The sequence below is a fragment of the Calliphora vicina genome, chromosome 2 (genome assembly GCF_958450345.1).
Source record: "Calliphora vicina chromosome 2, idCalVici1.1, whole genome shotgun sequence".
Taxonomy (NCBI): Eukaryota; Metazoa; Arthropoda; class Insecta; order Diptera; family Calliphoridae; genus Calliphora; species Calliphora vicina.
The window spans coordinates 130,390,105-130,402,885 of NC_088781.1; the positions used below are offsets into that span (position 1 = coordinate 130,390,105).

The window sequence follows — 12,781 nt, forward strand, 5'->3', positions numbered from 1 at the left end:
TCTAGTTCAGTTCTAGTTCAGTTCTAGTTCAGTTCTAGTTCAGTTCTAGTTCAGTTCTAGTTCAGTTCTAGTTCAGTTCTAGTTCAGTTCTAGTTCAGTTCTAGTTCAGTTCTAGTTCAGTTCTAGTTCAGTTCTAGTTCAGTTCTAGTTCAGTTCTAGTTCAGTTCTAGTTCAGTTCTAGTTCAGTTCTAGTTCAGTTCTAGTTCAGTTCTAGTTCAGTTCTAGTTCAGTTCTAGTTCAGTTCTAGTTCAGTTCTAGTTCAGTTCTGTTTACATTTATTTAGCAATTTTTTTTGGTTTTTATATTGTTATAAAAATATTTCACAATTTAAACATCCCCTCTAAAATAATTTGCTTCTATCTGTATACATAAATGTTGGAATTTATGACACATATCTACATTTATATAAGTTAATAGCTTTAGGTTATATACATATATGTTGAATTGTCTGTCTCCTTGTATTAATATGTATATATTTTTATTTTTTCCCAGACTTTTATATATTGTTGCAAAAATTTGTATTAATATTTTTTTTTTGTTCAAAAATGTGTGCATATGACAGTAAATTATTATAGGAATAACAAAAATCAAATAGAACAAATAAAAAATATAATAAATATTATTTTGAGTTCTAAAATAACGAAACACAGAGTAAGATTTATGTTTATAATATTTTATTTGGATAAAAATGTATACAAAATATGAATGTCGGCAGTATCATGGGGAGTAGGAGAAAGTCTTTAATAAAACATATGCATTTACATACATATATATATATATATATATTCTTGAGTGTATTCAGAAAAGTGCCTTGTGAGATTGGTGTATTTGCTTTAAATTAATTTAAATAAAATAATAACAGCATACTTTAAGGAGTTTGTATCAATTTTAAAATAATGTGCTAAGATGGTGAAGCACAGTGCAAATATAAATACAAAAATATTAGTACAACTAAAACACTAATTGAATAAAAATTAGAAAATTTTTCAGTAAATTCGATTTACTAATACTTAATGTCCATACTAAAATGAATATCTACTTGAATACTAAAAAAGATTAAAGATTAAGAATTTTTAAGACTCTAGATTACAGTTTGCTGTAAAACAAATAAAATCAAATTTATTCAATTCTGTTTGCTGAATTTAAACCCCACAATCACCAGAATACTTATGCAACTCATGTGTTAGTTGCAATGTAAATAGGTGAAATGCTGTGTTGCTGGTATTAGTGGCACCATTGCTGTGGTAATGCTAACAATGGAGGGTGTCTGTTGTCAATGTCTCTTTTATTTTTGTTTTATTATTTTGGTTTATAAAATTCTTTACATTTTGTATTTTAGCAAAAAAAACCCTGCACTAAATTCTATTCACATATTTTCTTTCGTTGAATGTTTTGGTAAATGCTAAAGTTTTTTTTTGCAAAACATTTTACAGCAGAATGTTTCAATGTTTGTTTACAAACATATAATCTCCAGCTTAGGGATTACATTTATACTGGATTTATTTTCGATGCAGAAAAACATCAATGGCTTAGATTTTTTGTACTTTTGCTGTTTTTATTATTTTGTCAAAAAGACTACTAAATATTTTAAGAGAATAATAAATAAGTGTTTTAAACTGATGAAATTAGAACTGAAATAGAACTAGAACAGAACTAGAACAGAACTAGAACAGAACTAGAACAGAACTAGAACATAACTAGAACAGAACTAGAACAGAACTAGAACAGAACAGAACTAGAACAGAACTAGAACAGAACAGAACTAGAACAGAACTAGAACAGAACTAGAACAGAACTAGAACAGAACTAGAACAGAACTAGAACAGAACTAGAACAGAACTAGAACAGAACTAGAACAGAACTAGAACAGAACTAGAACAGAACGAGAACAGAACTAGAACAGAACTAGAACAGAACTAGAACAGAACTAGAACAGAACTAGAACAGAACTAGAACAGAACTAGAACAGAACTAGAACAGAACTAGAACAGAACTAGAACAGAACTAGAACAGAACTAGAACAGAACTAGAACTAGAACAGAACTAGAACTAGAACAGAACTAGAACAGAACTAGAACAGAACTAGAACAGAACAGAACAGAACAGAACAGAACAGAACAGAACAGAACAGAACAGAACAGAACTAGAACAGAACTAGAACAGAACTAGAACAGAACTAGAACAGAACTAGAACAGAACTAGAACAGAACCAGAACAGAACTAGAACAGAACTAGAACAGAACTAGAACAGAACTAGAACAGAACTAGAACAGAACTAGAACAGAACTAGAACAGAACTAGAACAGAACTAGAACAGAACTAGAACAGAACTAGAACAGAACTAGAACAGAACTAGAACAGAACTAGAACAGAACTAGAACAGAACTAGAACAGAACTAGAACAGAACTAGAACAGAACTAGAACAGAACTAGAACAGAACTAGAACAGAACTAGAACAGAACTAGAACAGAACTAGAACAGAACTAGAACAGAACTAGAACAGAACTAGAACAGAACTAGAACAGAACTAGAACAGAACTAGAACAGAACTAGAACAGAACTAGAACAGAACTAGAACAGAACTTGAACAGAACTAGAACAGAACTAGAACAGAACTAGAACAGAACTAGAACAGAACTAGAACAGAACTAGAATAGAACTAGAACAGAACTAGAACAGAACTAGAACAGAACTAGAACAGAACTAGAACAGAACTAGAACAGAACTAGAACAGAACTAGAACAGAACTAGAACAGAACTAGAACAGAACTAGAACAGAACTAGAACAGAACTAGAACAGAACTAGAACAGAACTAGAACAGAACTAGAACAGAACTAGAACAGAACTAGAACAGAACTAGAACAGAACTAGAACAGAACTAGAACAGAACTAGAACAGAACTAGAACAGAACTAGAACAGAACTAGAACAGAACAGAACTAGAACAGAACTAGAACAGAACTAGAACAGAACTAGAACAGAACTAGAACAGAACTAGAACAGAACTAGAACAGAACTAGAACAGAACTAGAACAGAACTAGAACAGAACTAGAACAGAACTAGAACAGAACTAGAACAGAACTAGAACAGAACTAGAACAGAACTAGAACAGAACTAGAACAGAACTAGAACAGAACTAGAACAGAACTAGAACAGAACTAGAACAGAACTAGAACAGAACTAGAACAGAACTAGAACAGAACTAGAACAGAACTAGAACAGAACTAGAACAGAACTAGAACAGAACTAGAACAGAACTAGAACAGAACTAGAACAGAACTAGAACAGAACTAGAACAGAACTAGAACAGAACTAGAACAGAACTAGAACAGAACTAGAACAGAACTAGAACAGAACTAGAACAGAACTAGAACAGAACTAGAACAGAACTAGAACAGAACTAGAACAGAACTAGAACAGAACTAGAACAGAACTAGAACAGAACTAGAACAGAACTAGAACAGAACTAGAACAGAACTAGAACAGAACTAGAACAGAACTAGAACAGAACTAGAACAGAACTAGAACAGAACTAGAACAGAACTAGAACAGAACTAGAACAGAACTAGAACAGAACTAGAACAGAACTAGAACAGAACTAGAACAGAACTAGAACAGAACTAGAACAGAACTAGAACAGAACTAGAACAGAACTAGAACAGAACTAGAACAGAACTAGAACAGAACTAGAACAGAACTAGAACAGAACTAGAACAGAACTAGTACAGAACTAGAACAGAACTAGAACAGAACTAGAACAGAACTAGAACAGAACTAGAACAGAACTAGAACAGAACTAGAACAGAACTAGAACAGAACTAGAACAGAACTAGAACAGAACTAGAACAGAACTAGAACAGAACTAGAACAGAACTAGAACAGAACTAGAACAGAACTAGAACAGAACTAGAACAGAACTAGAACAGAACTAGAACAGAACTAGAACAGAACTAGAACAGAACTAGAACAGAACTAGAACAGAACTAGAACAGAACTAGAACAGAACTAGAACAGAACTAGAACAGAACTAGAACAGAACTAGAACAGAACTAGAACAGAACTAGAACAGAACTAGAACAGAACTAGAACAGAACTAGAACAGAACTAGAACAGAACTAGAACAGAACTAGAACAGAACTAGAACAGAACTAGTACAGAACTAGAACAGAACTAGAACAGAACTAGAACAGAACTAGAACAGAACTAGAACAGAACTAGAACAGAACTAGAACAGAACTAGAACAGAACTAGAACAGAACTAGAACAGAACTAGAACAGAACTAGAACAGAACTAGAACAGAACTAGAACAGAACTAGAACAGAACTAGAACAGAACTAGAACAGAACTAGAACAGAACTAGAACAGAACTAGAACAGAACTAGAACAGAACTAGAACAGAACTAGAACAGAACTAGAACAGAACTAGAACAGAACTAGAACAGAACTAGAACAGAACTAGAACAGAACTAGAACAGAACTAGAACAGAACTAGAACAGAACTAGAACAGAACTAGAACAGAACTAGAACAGAACTAGAACAGAACTAGAACAGAACTAGAACAGAACTAGAACAGAACTAGAACAGAACTAAAGAAATGAACTTGAAATCAATGAATTTTTACAAAACATAATAACATATTTGTTTAATTTTTTTTTAAACAACTGTTTCCATTTACTTGTAATATCCATCATATTGGGACATCAGTACGTATGATTGATATTTCTTACATTTATTAAATTCATATTAATCATACGTCAATTATTTTACAAATATATTATTTAACATATGGTGTGTTAAATATGTTTGTGTACAAGTCACTCTTAATAAATATTTTGCTTTATATATTAAACAATGCCACCAACAAGATTTTCATCTAATAAATTAGAGAAATGGAAAATATGGTACAATACTTTTCCATTTATTTACGTTGTCATCGGTTACAGCGAAATAAATGAAAGTCTTGATTGAAATACTAGATTTCTGCAGTATATACAGTGGAAAATTTATGCATATTTTTGGGTTTTTTATTTCTGAATGGTTTGGCACATCAGCTATTTATAGAATTTTGTGAATTTTAGCTTAGCAGCAGTAAATCTTGTTAGTATATTTATTTAGTTGTTTTTTTTGTAGAAAACTTGTCGTGGCTTAACCTAAATTTACTATTTACATTCTTTTTGAAAACCAACGTAAACCACAGTAAAATTAAACAACAATTTCGTAAATGTTTTTTCGGTTTTAATCTCTACAAAATTTTGCTAAAAATTGTAATGCTTTTTGTTATCTAAAAAATTGAGAACTGTTTGCGGTTTATGTCATGGAAAACATGAAAATCCACTTTAACAAAAGAAAATGCTAAAATAATATTCGGCAGCAATTTTGCTGCAATAATTGATGTTAAGTGTAAGAGCTGCAATAGTAAATAATGCAGAATTGTGATTTTTATTTTCTTTTTCAAATTAACTTTAAGGGAAATTATTTAGGAAACATTTTTAATTTAATTGCAAGCATTTTGCATACGAGTGAATGTTACATGAAAAGGTAATTAAGATCATCGTTCAATTAAGTCTGTATGGAAAAAATTGTACTTAAACATTCGAGGCTTTAAAAAGTTTATTAGACAGATTAAAGTATTATAAATCTTTTAGCAAGTTTATTCGCGTTTACATTCCATTAATATGCCACCACTTTTTTTCGTAGGGTATTCTTAAGCACTTAAGTGCCATGAGTGAGTGCATTACCATGACATGTATTAGATTTAATTTTAATAACTATTCCATCTCAATTTCGTTCGCAATTAGAGGTTTTGGGTTGGGGCCTGCACCTCAGCGCAAATATTAAAATCGAGAACAAAAAAATGTATACCTTCATATTCATATTTAAAATACAGATAGAGATACAGACAGACAGAGACACACGTTTTTAACATCATAATTTATTCAAGCGCAAATTTCAATCAATTTTACTATTTTAGCGCGAAATCGTTTCCGTTGCCAGAGCGATATAAATAAACATACATACATCCATACACTTGTATACATGTGTTTACACATACTTTCACCCAGCAATAGACAGACAGACATATAAAGTTGGCCAGGTATTTCATACTCCACGTGTGTTGTATTGTCAAGTATGATTGCTGGCAGACACTCATACACTTCAATATTTATACATACTCAGCAACACATTTATGTGATTTTTATTTCCTTCTCGTTTTTTTTTCTGGTGTTTTGCCAGTGTTGTGTGTCTGTTTGCATGGCTGGCTGGATGGTGGTTTATGCCAAACAAAAACCACTTTGGTTTTTTCTTCTTGCGATTTTATTTTTACAATTTTTTTTTTTTTCTGTAAATTTTCTATTTCTATTACAGTTTAAATGAAAAACATGTTTCATCATATTGAAATTTATTGCAAAATAAAAAAGTATTGAACTGTTTCAGGAAAAAAAAAGAGGAAATGTAAAATGTCTAGTTGGTGAATAAGGTGTGAGACTAAATAAACTGGAGCGCAAATAAAAGGAAAAGTATAAGAAACCGGAAGTAACTCTAGAAATATTAAACGAAATGGTACTTGAATTCATACCAGATCGGGATCTAAATGTGACACTATAATTGATTATGAAAACAAAACTAAAACTTGCATTTGAATGTGTAAAAAAGTGAAAACAGCAGGGTAGGTATTTACACTAGAACAATCATTAGAATTGATACTAGAAGTGACACTAAACTACCTCTAAAATTTACACTATAAGTAACAACAGAATTGAACTCCAACTTTTGCAGTTAAGATAACTCAACCTGAACTAAACATAAATCGAAATAGAAACTGAACAACTAGAAGGTCAACTAGAAACTGCACTAAAACCTGTACTACAGTCTCAACTAAAACATGAACTAGAACATCAACTAAAATCAGAACATAGATCCTAGGATTTACACTTATGGAACTGATAATAAATGCAGTACTTAAAATTACACTAGAAGTGACGCTTAAATGACACTAGAAGAGACATAGGAATTAAACTCCAACTGTTACTTGAACTGAACACACTCTTTCTCTATTAACAATTGCACTGGTTAAAATTTCGACCACTTTCTTTTAAGCGTTAGTAGAAATACATTAGAGACAACTGCTCAAGTGTTTGGTTTTATTTTTCTTATGACGTGCAGTCAATAGGTATAGAATATAACTACCAGTATTGCTACAGTCTGGTGGATTTTCAATGACAATGATAAATGTGAACAGAAGATTACATTCGCTAGGGTACAAATGGTAAGTAGTACTATTGGCAGTGTTTCTAGCAAATCACTACAAATTGACAATCTATGCAGGGTAAAAAAAACTAAACTAAATTTTAAATATAATCTCATCTAAATCCTAAACTAGAAAGAGAACTCAAACCTGAACTAGAAAATAAACTAAAACATCAACTGGAAATAAAACCTAAACACGATTCTACATTAGAGCTGGGATCAGGTCTAGAACCTAAAAGGAAACCTGGAAAATGAACTAAATCTAAAATAAAATCTAATCTAGAACCTGAACTAGAATCTCAGCTATAGCCTGAAATAGAACTTGAGCTAGAAATTGAATTTCAACTCTAAGCTAAACTTTGAACCTGAAGTAAAACATTAACTAGAAACTGCACTAATACCAAAACTAGAATATAAATCGGTATATACACTAGAAACTGAAACAGAACTCTAAGCTAGAACATGAATAAGAACATCAACTATAACCTGCAATATAACTGAACTAGAACCTTATTTATAAGGTGAACTAGAATATGATTTATGAGCGAAACCATTGCCATAACTAGAATCCGGAATTTAACCTGAACTAGAACCTGAACTAGAACCTGAACCTGAACTAGAACATGAACTACGACCTGAAATAGAACCTGAACTACGACCTGAAATAGAACCTGAACTATAACCTGAACTAGAACCTGAACTAGAGCCTGAAGTAGGAACTGAAGTAGAACTAAAACATGAACTAGAAACTAAACTTGAACCTGAACTAGAACCTTAAGTAGAACCTGAACTAGAATATAAAAGAGAACATTAACCTGAACTAGAACTAGAACCAGAAGTAGGTACTGAACTATAACCTAAACTAGAACCTTAACTAGAACCAGAACTAGCACCTGAACTTGAGCCTGAAGTAGGACCTGAACTACAATCTGAACTGGAACATGAACCAGAATCTGATCTAGAACCTAAACTAGAACACGAACTAGAACATGGAATTGAATATGAACTAGAACCTGAACCAGAACCTTAGCTACAACCTGAACTAGATCCTCAACTAGAACCTGAACTAGAACTTGAACTAGAACTTTAACTAGAACCTGAACTGGAACATAAACTAGAACACCAACTAGAACTGAACTTAAACCAGACCTGAAACATGAGCTACATCTCGAATTAAAGCATGTACTAGAACCTGAACGTGAACTATCATCTGGAATAAAATCTTAACTATAACATTAACTAGGATTTGAACATGAAAAAGAATTGGAACTAAACTAAAACCTTATTAATATTATCAAGAACCTGAAGGAGAACTCTGAAGTAGAACCTGAAATAAATCCTGAACTAGAACCTGAAGAACTTAAATTAAAAAACAAACTTGATGCTGAACTAGAAGTTGAGCTTAAATAGGAACTGCAACTGCAACCTAAAGAACTAAACTAAAACAAGAAATTGGAGTTGTACTGAACTAGAAACTGAGCTGAAACTGGAACAAAATCTTGAACTGGGACTTTAACATGAACTACAACCTTCAGCAGAAGCTGAACTAGAACCAGAATTAGAACATGAACTGGAACCTAAACTTGAACTTGAACTGAGCTAGAACCCAAACTAGTAGATGGAGTGAACTAGAATCTGAACTGGCACCAAAACTTAAACTCTGAACTAGAAACTGAACTAAAACCTAAACTAAATCCTAAACTAAAACCTGAAATAGAAACTAAAGTAGTGATGAACAGAGCTGAAGCTGAGATAGAACTAAAGTTTATCAAGAACATTATTTAGAACTCTAAACAAGAACTTGAACTAAAACCTGAACTAAATCCTGAACTAGAACTTGAAGTACTTTTGAACTTAGCTAAAACATGAACTTGAAGCTAAAGTTGAGCTGAAACGTGAACTAAAACTACAACTCGAACCCACACAAGAATCTGAGTTAGAACCTGAACTAGAAACTGGAGTGAACTAGAATCTGAACTGGCACCAGAACTAGAACTCTGTACTAGAAACTGAACTAGAACCTGAACTAAATCCCAAACTAAAACCTGAACTAGAAACTAAAGTACTGAAGAAAAGAACTGAAGCTGAAATATGAACTAAAACTTAAAATAGAAGCTAAACTAGAACCTGAGCTAGAACTCTGAGCTAGAAATTAAAATAGAAATAAACTAGAACCATAAACCAGAAACTGAACTAGAACTCACATAAATCTGATACCAGAACAGACACTGGTTTAGAGCACATATTAAATTTGGCACTTGCACAGACACTAGAAATTACACTTTTCTTTCTAATCGGGGAAATTTTCACCGGAATATCTTTTTAGACAATCGTTAGAAATGTTCGTTGAGAATTTCTTTATAGACTTTTGTTAATTAAAGTTACAGTATTTTTTCTGAGCTGAAAAGACAATACCCAATCGAATGATTCAATTGTATTCATAGTTTTGGTAGATAATAGGAACAGAAAAATATTTATATAAAATAGGACAATTAACATTGTTCATAGGTTGACTATTAAAATTAAAAAAGGTCTAAAGGGAATTGTAGAGATGCTGAATATTAAAATGTTTAAGGATATTTATATTCAGAAAAAATAATGACAATGAAATTGGTTTAAATTTGTCCTGATATGAAAAATGTGTCTTTCGAAATTTTTCTGGACTTCTAAAATGTTTTAATAAAATTATATTCAGTACTAGCTGAACCCGGTTCGCGTTGCTGACCTTTAGAAAACATCTGTTTTATATTGCATCTCGATCTCGATTTTAATAGACGGTGTCGGAAAAAGTCGGTAATCCAACCTTCAATGTTAATACATGTGGAGGCATTTCGGCTGGTTCCAATGAATTAAAAAATTAAGTAGGACAATAGACGACTTGTTCTTCGTTCATTACTGTATCAATCGATTTGTATTTTATTGTTTCGCCAGACACTTTCAATTATATTTGGTCATCGAGCTCGTTAATATCATAATTTTTTGATTAAAAGTAGATTTCATATGGAAATTTCTTATTCATGCATCTAATATTACCCAAAAGGCTTTTCTGAAGATTCCGTGAAAATTTTATCAAAATCGGTCCAGCCGTTTTTGAGTCCATACGGAACATACACACATCCATTTTTATGAAATGTAAAAATTGGATTTTTACACGCCCCTCCGCCCACAGACCGAAAATCAAAAATCTGACTTTAGAGTGTTACCCGCTGGGCTATTCTGAAGATTCCCTGAAAATTTCATTAAAATCGGTCCAGCCATTTTTGAGTTCATTCGGAACATACATCCATTTTTATATATATAGATGAAAAATGTTTGTATGAGAAAAATCGAAAATCTTCTTTACGAAATCACCGAATGGACCTTATGTAGTAGTTTAGGTATCCAAAACCATAGCAGAAAATTTCCTTTCTAATGATACCAGTTTGGAGCTAATCGGTTGGATGGTCTCAGAGACTATAACGGACATAGGTAGAAACATTTTTTGTATTTGATATATATAGATAGATTAAATTTTCAACGATTATTTTTCAAACAGAACCCCCCAGAACTGACAGCAGAACTAATACTAGAACTGAACAAAAGCTAGAGCTGATACTAAAGGCTGGACAAGCGCAAGATTTTAATGTAATATTCAATGTTAAAAAATTGTATGGTATTTTCACTGATCTCATTCCTGATTTGTTGTATACCAATTACAAAATTGTTGTGCTACAAAATTTTACTACTTCAAAGTTTATAGAATTTTTATTTTTTTTTTTGCTGCACTACCACAAAACGACCAAAAAAAAAATCACAATTATTTTGAAATGGTGTAAAACCCATATGGCCCAAAACGAATGCATGTATGTCTGTGTGTTTATTTGATGGCAAGAGTGTGTTACAATGTGAAAAATTTCCACCGTAACATGTTGTTTGACTATTAGAAAATTTGTACTCCATAAATTTATTTTTCAATAAAAATCGTAATCACATTTTTTTTTCAACATTTCTTCATTTTATTTTATAAATTCTGTTTTTTTTTTTGTGCCAACATCAGCATAAAAACAAAAATATAATGAAATTGAATGGTTGGAATTGGAAAAACAGCAAAGCTTTGCACTGATGATGGAGAAAATTAAAAAGGAAATATGTTGTTGCCAAATGCTAGCTAAATAGTTGCAGGGAATTGGGAAAAATCATTAACAATGATGAATGCGAAAATTTTGTTTTATAATGAATTTTTAGGGAATTGAATAAAATAATGAAAAATGAGCTGGTAACAAAGGTAAATTCTGTGAAAATTAATTCAAAGGTAGTTGGAAAAAACAGGTTATTTACAACAGTAATTGTAACCCGCTGCGTTTCGCCGCCCAATCATAGCAAAATTAAAATAAATTGAAACATGAAGTCGGTAATAATATGCGAAATGTAAAAGCGATGATAATCTGTGAGCTGTGATATTTTTAACCAAAAAAATAATTTTCATATCAAAATGAAATGAAACATAAACGTGGCTATAAGTCCATAAATACTGGTTCAAAAGGTCGAATTTGTTAATATATTGGTTGTATAACAGAAAAATGCGTAATTTTTTCAAATGTTTAGCTTTTATTTTGAAACAATTATACAATATAAATTTATTCAAATTATTGGCCATTTTTAGCTATGACCTTTTCCCATCTCTCTGACAGCATATAGATTCCGCGCCAAAAGTACTGCTCATCTTTTAAGGCCAAGAACGAATCAAGTCAATTTCGTCATACTCTGTTCTGAAGTGAAGAGAATCCCAGAGAGGAGCCTTCTATATCGATTGAAAGAAATAGTATTCGGACGGGGCAAAGTATGGACTATAAGGTGGCGAATTGTCACAAACATATAATTGTTCACTGTAACCATATGTATGATTGATACAATCATGTAAATCTTAAGTTAACAATACTATTGTTACCAGAATCATGTAAATGGTTACTGTAACTATAATATTGTTAAAAAACTTTTTAAAAATGTTGAAATGGTTACTGTAAACATGCACAACTATATTTTTGTCTGCGTGTAGGTTACCAGTGATAGTCTGGCCATATTTCAGCAGCTCATAATATGCAGGACCACTTTGGTCCCACCAAATACAGAACATTTCCGTAGCGCCATGGATATTTGACTTTGGTGTTGATTCTGTTGTTTGGCCGGGATTCACATAACATAACTCTTTCGCTTCTGGTTATAGTAGTGGATCCACTTTTCATCGCAAGCAATGATTCGGTGCAAAAATGATTTCCTTTCATATCGTTCAAGCAGCATTTCGGATATGTTAAATCGTCTTTAAAGATCTGCTGACATCAACTCTCATGGTATACAATTTCTTTGCTTTTGAATGAATCCTGCTGCTCGCAGATTTTTTGCAATTGCTGATTGCTATGATCCCAGTGATTTTACAGCTCTTGTTGAGTTTGATAACAATCTGAACAATGAAGTAAAGCCTACAATTGTTGGTCTTCAAACTTTTTTTAGCTGTCCTGGGCGATCTTTGTCTTCCGTCTCAAAATAACAACT

At 32.1% G+C, this 12,781-nt stretch overlaps 1 protein-coding gene across 1 annotated transcript in view; it reads left to right on the forward strand.

The window, feature by feature from the left end:
• Positions 1 to 12,781, forward strand: part of LOC135951877 (chaoptin) — a 285,213-nt gene that overhangs the window by 212,181 nt on the left and 60,251 nt on the right. The gene's annotated exons all lie outside the window — the stretch shown is intronic.